The following is an 8,290-nucleotide window of genomic DNA, read 5'->3' on the forward strand; positions in this document are numbered from 1 at the left end:
ATATGTGGAAAAAATCAAAAGGTCTTCCGAACAGAAGGCGACAATAAAAAAGTTGAATTGTTTGCATCGTAAAAAAGTCATCTTTGAAAATATAGAATAAGATAAGCTACTGTCATCTTTGATAGGAGGAGCCTGGACAAATGCGCCCAAGAGGGATGCAACGTCCAACAAAATTATAGAGAGAGAGAGAAAAAACAAACAATTCAAAATAAATGTTTGAACAATCTTCCATTTTGGGTTATGCATTAATATAATCTTTGAACAATTTTCTTTTGAACTCAAATTAAAGCTGATCTCGTAATAGACCGAAAAACTTCTCTAATTATATTCTTCAAGCGTCATGGTGTCGTTGGTTTATCTCAACATAGCTCTCTCTCAACATAACCCAATAGATAGAAATCGTGAGATCTGGAGATCATTCTGGCTAGTGAATGGGTCTATTTTTCCCTATCCATTAATCCTCACGTCACATGTTCAAAAACGCTATACCCAATTTTAGTTGTGGGAAGGCGCGCCATCATGTTGGTAAGACAGTGTACTTCATGAGTGTTACCCCCTATCTAACTCGTTAATGGGCCCTTGTTGGGAAAATCGCCGAGACACGTCGATTTTTGATTTCGATAATGTACTTATAATATGTCCTGACCTCCAATTTCCACCCAAACATTCAACGACAATCTGTTTTGGTTATTGACTTCTCTCATCCAATGGGGGTTCTCTGTTGAGTAGTAGTATGTATTATGTCTATTCACCTTGATATGTTTTTTAAGGGTGGAACACAAGCACTCTTAGAGTGGTGCCTATGCAAAAGTAGTGATTCACATTTGATTTGAATCGCTGGAGATCTAATCCATTTGGAAAAACGTTCTCTGGAAGTTTATTCCATATTAATGACGTTCTCCGAAAGAAAGAATTCTTTAACAGTGAAGTTTGAGGTGTACTGAGTTGAACTTCGAAACGATGAGCAGCCGCAGTCTGTCGCGTATTTCTGATATGTATACCGCTCTTGGTGGAATTGTGACATTGAATTGAACTTGGTCAATTTCACCCAATTCGAAATTAGTTTGAAACCAATACAACGGCACACTAGGTTGTACTAGTTCAGGATATTTGCGGCTGCTATAGTGGAGAAGGGGTGGGTCGATAAGTACATACCCAAATTCAAGTGGAGTCTTCAATGGGCGCCAGGTAAATTATTTTACCCACAAGTATCCCGCTACTGAGATTCCCAACCCCCAATTTACCAAAGGGATGGAATAAAATGCCCGTATAAGTTTAAACAGTTTAATGAATTTCAAATAAACATCAATCAACTGAGCTGAATTCTTCGCACTTCCAAGAAGTTAGGCCTTACTAAACTTATGATATTATAAAAAAACAAAGCAAGCGTTATTACAGGTCAAGCACCAGTATCTGTAAGTCGCAAGTAAAACAAATTACCCAACTCGAGTTGAATATCAAACAAAAGTAAAATAATCAAGCACAAACAAGCATTCAGCAATATTATCTTATTTTTCCGAAGGTTGGAGGTAATGATTATGAATAAAAACGACAACGAAACAAAAAACAACAATACTGTTACCGCATCAATAATCAACAACAACATTTAACATTCAGAATTTGGGAGATCTGAGTCAAAAAGCAATTTCGCGACCGCGTGAGCTCACGTGTTGCGCATGCGTTAATGAGGCAGGCCAAATGCCCGATATGATGTACTCAAGCACTCCAATATCCGCTCAATCACGATAACAACATATGTGAGTAGTACACCGAACGACTTACACAATTATTACAGCTTCTAAACAATATTTTCAGTCTAGTGCCAGTTACAACTAAGCTAAGTAAAGAGGGGCAATAAAAACATCGATATTATCGATATACACGCACAAGTACATATATGCGCAGGCAGCTGGGCAACAGTCGTGCCGTAAGCTTATTATTCAGGTAAGCAATCAGCTATCTAACTATTACTAATAAATAAATTATAGACAAATAGATATATGATCAAGATCAAGAACTTGCGTGTCCTAGAGTCGATAGGTTTGGATTCCTGTCCTAGTAGAGTTGTCGTCTGAGAAGGAGTGAATCACCCCGTACTCATCCTGATACCTGGGTAACTTCAGTCCACTGGGATCACCCTATAGAAAATGAAGGTTGCACCACCCTGTAGAAGGTAAAGGTTTCACCACTCTTTAGCCTAGGTCAGAAACCAAAGTCCACCCTGTAAGTCCTGTACACCTCCAGTAACTTTTAGAACCAAAGGAAATGGATATGGAGAAAAAAACCCTATGAAAGAAAGATCTAATTAGGAGTTTTCCCTTCTCATAAAAGGAGTAAAAGGAAAACAAGCTTTCCATTCATTTGAAAATAAATCACAATTACTTGTGTCCTAACAATATCAGTAAAAAATTAGAAAAATTAACATACTCTGGCTGAAAGGGATTTTCTCTTCGAATACGACAGTATTAAGGCGATATCATATTAGAACGATTGCGATAATATTTTTGCGGTTTCGCAAATTTGGCCCAATTGTCAAAATACCCTGTTCATGTTGAAGGGGGCAATATCTAGGGATTTTATTGTTGAATTTTAAATTTTATTACATGAACCTGAATGATGACATACGACTCATACGAATTACGACTTTTAAGACCAGACACCATCATATCAGAAGATAGGATTAACAATTTTCTGAAGTTTTGTTTAATAAGAGCGTGTCTTCAAACCACTTACCTTAACGTTACTGCCAATTTAAGTGCAGGAGAAAGGGGTTCTTTTGCAAAATAAGTTTTCTTTAATGAAGGGCCAACCAAATTCAATAATTTATTGAATAATGGGAGAGTCTGCCTGAAATAGTTGAAATATTTCTCTGGATCACTAATTCTCATTTCAGCTACAAGGTTGTGATATTCTCAATATTTTCTTCTGTTTTTGAAAATATTTCTCACGCCATAACGACGGGGTTTTCTCAATGAAGCTTTATATATACGGTAAAGTTGATATAATTTGAACAACCTGACACATTCGTATTCAATGATGTATGGGCTTAAAAAACGAGAGTCAAATAAAATAGCAATATAACCTCATTGTATGTTGACGTATAAAATTTTGCGGAAATCGCAAAAAAGTTAATTTTTTTCAATTTTTTTACGATAAACACGACGCCATTTTAAATCGCACTTTTCATGCGATGTTCGTTCCAACATGAACTAGCCCTTAGAGTTGAGAAGAACGATTCAAATAGCCGATCTGCCCTGCGAGACGATTTTCAGCCTTATTGCACCTGTAGATGAGGAGTTAAACATTAAAATCATGTTTCGGTTGAAATATGATTTGGATCCACACAAATTTGAGAAGATGGGCAACGTACCTGATGGGACTCTATGGAATCGGCCATGAACATCACCACCATGGATGAGATCGATGTGGTGTTAAGTTTTCCAGATCCTCCGTAGAATTCAAGTTCTGATAAATACCGAAACTACACACAAAAGCAACACCAATCTATCATAAACTTGTTGAATTAGGTTCGAAAATATATTCCCAGTAAAGGATGATTTAAGAATCATGAAATTTCACGAACCAAGACCTCAACACACATCACACAACCTTTCTTCTCTTCACTTCTCCCCCGTTGGTCACCCTCTTCTTCCAGACTGTCGAAACCCAAATATGTTGAGTTGCCCAGAGATGTCACTGACATAATCATCAACCGAATCAAAATTGATTTCAATGCTTTCCTCTAACTCAACTATTGCAAACACGACCTAATACTCCACGACCTACCAGAAATCATCAAGAAACGTCGTGTTCTGCTAAAATTTCTCTCGGGTGCCTGGCAATGTCACATATTTTCGACAGCCGAAACGATTGCGCATCGTCCAAGGTCTTGTTTCTGTCAACAGGCGAACACCAAAATGTAAACAACAAATCAAACCTAGAATTCAAATGGGACAACGGAAATTCCAGATCAAAGGAAAAATACATCAAGGTAAGCGATAATAAGATAATAATATAAATCGATTTTTGATCAAGATCCAATTGTCGTGAAATTTGAGCATACCGATTGTGTGTTCCCAATAATAGTATTGCATATTCTTTTTCCAGGTGGAGACGTGGAAAGTCTTTAATGTACCTTACGCTCGGGATCGTTAAATATTGGAAATCTACCCTGGTAAAAGATGGATTGATCTGAAGTAGCGGTGATAAGTTATAGCATCAGCTAATCGAAGTTCATTCAGAAGATCTATCAGAAAGGTCGTTTAGAGTTTTGGGTGTGAAGCTGTGAATATGTTGGACTTTCACAAGATTACGACTGAAGCTTTACCTCTCTTGATTGAATATAATGATTCATAAGTTATTACATCGTGAAGTGTAATTACTGTACGTGAAATAAAGAGTCATAGCAATTTGTTATACCATACGTATATCGACAATTCTTTATAACATGTTTAGATATCTAAAGCTAAAATTGAACGCTACAACGTTCAGATCCTTATCAAGATATTCAACCTCCTGCTGCCGGTGAAGATGTGCATCTGCAGCCGATGTCCTGGAATCCAAATATAATGACGAGATAAGTGTGTTCTCATCAGCAAAGCAATATATTGCATTCTTGGTTTTTTTCCAATGAGTCGTTGATATACAATAAAAAGAGGGTTGAAGACAATAGGGATTCCTGGGGAACACCAGCATTGATGGTGAAAGTATTCGAGAGATATTCATCGACGGCCACTTGCAGGGAACGTTCTTTCAGGAAGTTGAGGAGCCATACCAAAAAATGATTCGACAAGCCATAGCATCGAAGTTTGGCCAGCAAACCCTCATGCCACACGCGGTCAAAGGTTTAAGAAATATCAAGCGCAACAGCAATTGACTCTCCATGTTTCCCGATTACGTTATTCTAGATATGGTTGACAAACAATAAAAGGTGCCCTGTTGATAGCCATATTGATGATCGCTCAAGATGTTGAAGCCTTCCAAATATTTGAGGATATGATGGTTTACGGTTTTTTCCATAATTTTTGATATCACTGATAGCAAAGCGACTGGTCTATAGTTATTTGAAAGGGTTTTCTTGCCCATCGTGAGAATAGGCTGAACGCAAGCAATTTTCCAACAGGAAGGAAAAACCTCTTTCATGTAAGGCAGATTGAAAAGTCTGCAATATACTAGTGAAAATTCATTTATGCACTTTTTAAGTACAATGACGGGCACTTCATCAGGATCAGACGCCTTGTTGATATTGAGCTGTTACAAAATTCGCCTGACTAGACGCTGTAGAAAAGTAATTTCTGGCATTGTGGATTCTAGTGTGGAAATATGGTTGGTGCTTTTCCAGAAAATCGAAAATCGAGTTTGTGGACAGAAGATCCCAATGGAGAGTTTGTGGATTGGTTGTTAGGTATAGATCCAGAAGACTAGCATATTCTCCATCACAGCTGGAATCCTGGTTGGCTCATTTATAATCAGAGTAATGCCGCTGCTTATTGCAAAAGCCTCATCTTTGCGATCTTGTTTGTCGTTGATATTCGATAATTTGAGCCATTCTATATTGCGGACATTGAAGTCACCGAATATGGAAATTTTGGCACTGGGATGATTGATTCTCAGAAAGTCAATTTTGTTCGCGAGTATAGTTCCCTATATTGTGAATACCTATGTGGTGATCTGTGATATTTCAAACCACATAACATCAAAGTCACGGGTTTCCAGCATTTCGTCTCGTTAACAGGAAATTTCGCTTCTGATAAAAAGAGATATTCCAAAGTCCGAATCGGGACTGGTAATCATAGCCGGAGTTTATATTTGAGATGAGTCCTCTGATATTGCAGAAATCCATTTTGAAGTTGCAGAAATCCATTTTGAAATTGCTAGTGGGCCTCTTAGCAACTGCAGTTACCAAGCTATTATCCTATGGACTGAAGTTAGGAAGACCCTGTTAACTGTCTGAAATAGTGGTTTTCGAATAACTGCAGGATAACCCTTGAATGAGGTCCCACCGGGAGATCCGATTAGAGAGCTATTTTTCTTCCAGAGTATTTTGACCCTAGAAGCGCCATCAGGCATTTTTCCTTATATTCCCACCCTTGAAACCGGAAACAGCAACGAATCGTTAGCCCGAAAGCAACTTCACGCTGCCTAAAGTCGGCTTCCAACGGCGCGGGACTTGGCGAGTCTGGCTCGCGAATTGGCGAGTCACGCGCCGTGGAAATGCGAAGGCTCGCCCATTCGCCAAGCGGCTTGGCGTTCCCGTCGGTTGTCGGTAAATTTGGCACGAGTCAAAGGATGAACGAGCATCGCAGGCTCGGCTTGTCCGAGCTTGTGAATCCGTTCCCACACAGAATGCTTGCATTTGCATTTTTCCCTCAGTGGCGTTGTGTGTGTTGTCAAAAGGTGGCTAGTGCATCAAATGTTTTTAAATTTGATTCTAGAATTTTTGGAACTATATGAAGGGGAACCAGCTATATGGAACCCAAGGATCCGAAGCATAAAAACAGAAATTTGGTGCACGATAGCTGGAAACGGATTGAAAGCAATTTGACTATGAAATGTTCTGTTGCAGATCTCAAAAAGAAGAAAGAAACGCTGATGGCAACTTATCGAAAACTGTTGCAAAAAGTTAAAAGAAGCAGTGGAACTGGCTCCAGCTGACGACGTTTATAAGCCAGATTTACTTACCTACTTCGACTTTTATACAAAGACGTCATCCACCATCGTCTTTTTCTTTTTTCTTTATTTTTGTTTGCTTTTAAATATTCACCGCTCATTACTATAAAAGCTGCAGCACAAAATGCAATACGCTGATTTTATTCTTGTTGGCGTCTCATAATTTTCCTTGATGCAAACTACTCCATTATTTTCACCAGAATAACAATCCAGTTGGTGCGTCGAGCGCAATTTAGAACTTGACGAGTGACGTTGCAAGCTGTTCAACGCGCCGTGGGAATAGTCACGGCTCGTCGACTTGCCACTTGGCAAACTGTTTGCCAAACCGATGAACTCGGCAAGTCACTCGCCAAGTCCCGCGCCGTTGGAAGCCGGCTTAAGCCGTTGAGATGGTATCTCACTAGGCGATGCCGGGTCGGACCAGCATCTACCGTTACTTTCAAATATGACTCGTCAGAAAACTAAACATATTTCAAAATATTCGGATTTTTGTTCATTGAATTTAATAAATTTTAGCAATACCGAGCTGGTATTATAATCAATATCATATAGTTCTTGATATGATTCAATTCCGGATATACAGGGTGTCCCTGGACTTCCTCTTTTCCTCTCGGGAATGTATAGATGGGGTCAAAATATCACCAGTACTTCATATAACTTTTTTTCCTAAAAGTCTTCGTAACCAGGTTACGGGCCCTCGAAGTTACAAAATGAAAAATGTTTTTCTTTGATAACTTTTCAAGTGAATATTCAAAATCATCCAAATTTTGGTAATTGACTAAACAAATGAATTCCGTCGATGAGCTTTCATGCAGGAGTCAGTTGTTTTGCTACAAAGTCAGGAACGGACTACCCCCGATGGTCCACACCCCAAAACTTTGAAATGACAGATATTTTTCAATATTTTTCAACAAAATAAGGTTACTTGGACAATTTTATGAATAAAAGTACTCGTGTGGAAAGTCGATCGGAGCAACGAGTCTTGATAAAAATGTAGTTCTACTCGACGACATCAAACCCGCTCGTCCACCATTATTTGAAATGAATAATTATCAAAGCAGAAATAATAATGATAACGTTAATTCAACAACATTTATAACAGGAATAATACAAAGTATGCTAAAATGAAGTCGTAAACAAAAAGTACAGTACCTATATGGAAGTTTAAGTCACAATTGTGATAGCAGATATTTTTTCAAAAGAAATATCAAGTTCTGTAGATTCGTGGTGTTTTTAAACTAACAAGCTACTCTACTATGAAATATCGAATTCATTCCATATTTTGTATGTACATAATACGTGTGGAATAATCACGTTTCGTGTTGATCAGTTATCTGAATCTCATGAAACTCAACATTCGAATGATTCAAATTCTTCTTCACAGCTAAACTGTTGAGGAGTTTCACTGATAATTATAATTTTATGGGAGAAATTTTTTAACACAAATCTAAATTTAGCTGAAAAAACGCACATCGGAAAAAATATTTACTATACTAATAAAAAGCAAACGAATGAACTACAAAAACGGCTGCACATGATCAGGTGAAAAATATCCAGGGAATAATTATGTTCCATTTCTTTCACAGATGTTGACAAAAAAACCTTTTAGAAAGTTTTGATA

The 8,290-nt window shown here is 38.0% G+C and overlaps 1 long non-coding RNA gene across 1 annotated transcript; it reads left to right on the forward strand.

Annotated features, from left to right (window-relative positions):
- The first annotated feature begins 3,821 nt into the window (after positions 1 to 3,821).
- Positions 3,822 to 4,423, forward strand: LOC111516800 (uncharacterized). The gene is made up of 2 exons (XR_002723735.2): positions 3,822 to 3,991; positions 4,108 to 4,423. It is a non-coding gene; the product is annotated as an uncharacterized lncRNA (long non-coding RNA).
- Positions 4,424 to 8,290: the final 3,867 nt, after the last annotated feature.

Source organism: Leptinotarsa decemlineata, unplaced genomic scaffold (genome assembly GCF_025532065.1).
Source record: "Leptinotarsa decemlineata unplaced genomic scaffold, Ldec_3_MD MMD2_tig00000199_RagTag_RagTag, whole genome shotgun sequence".
NCBI lineage: Eukaryota > Metazoa > Arthropoda > Insecta > Coleoptera > Chrysomelidae > Leptinotarsa > Leptinotarsa decemlineata.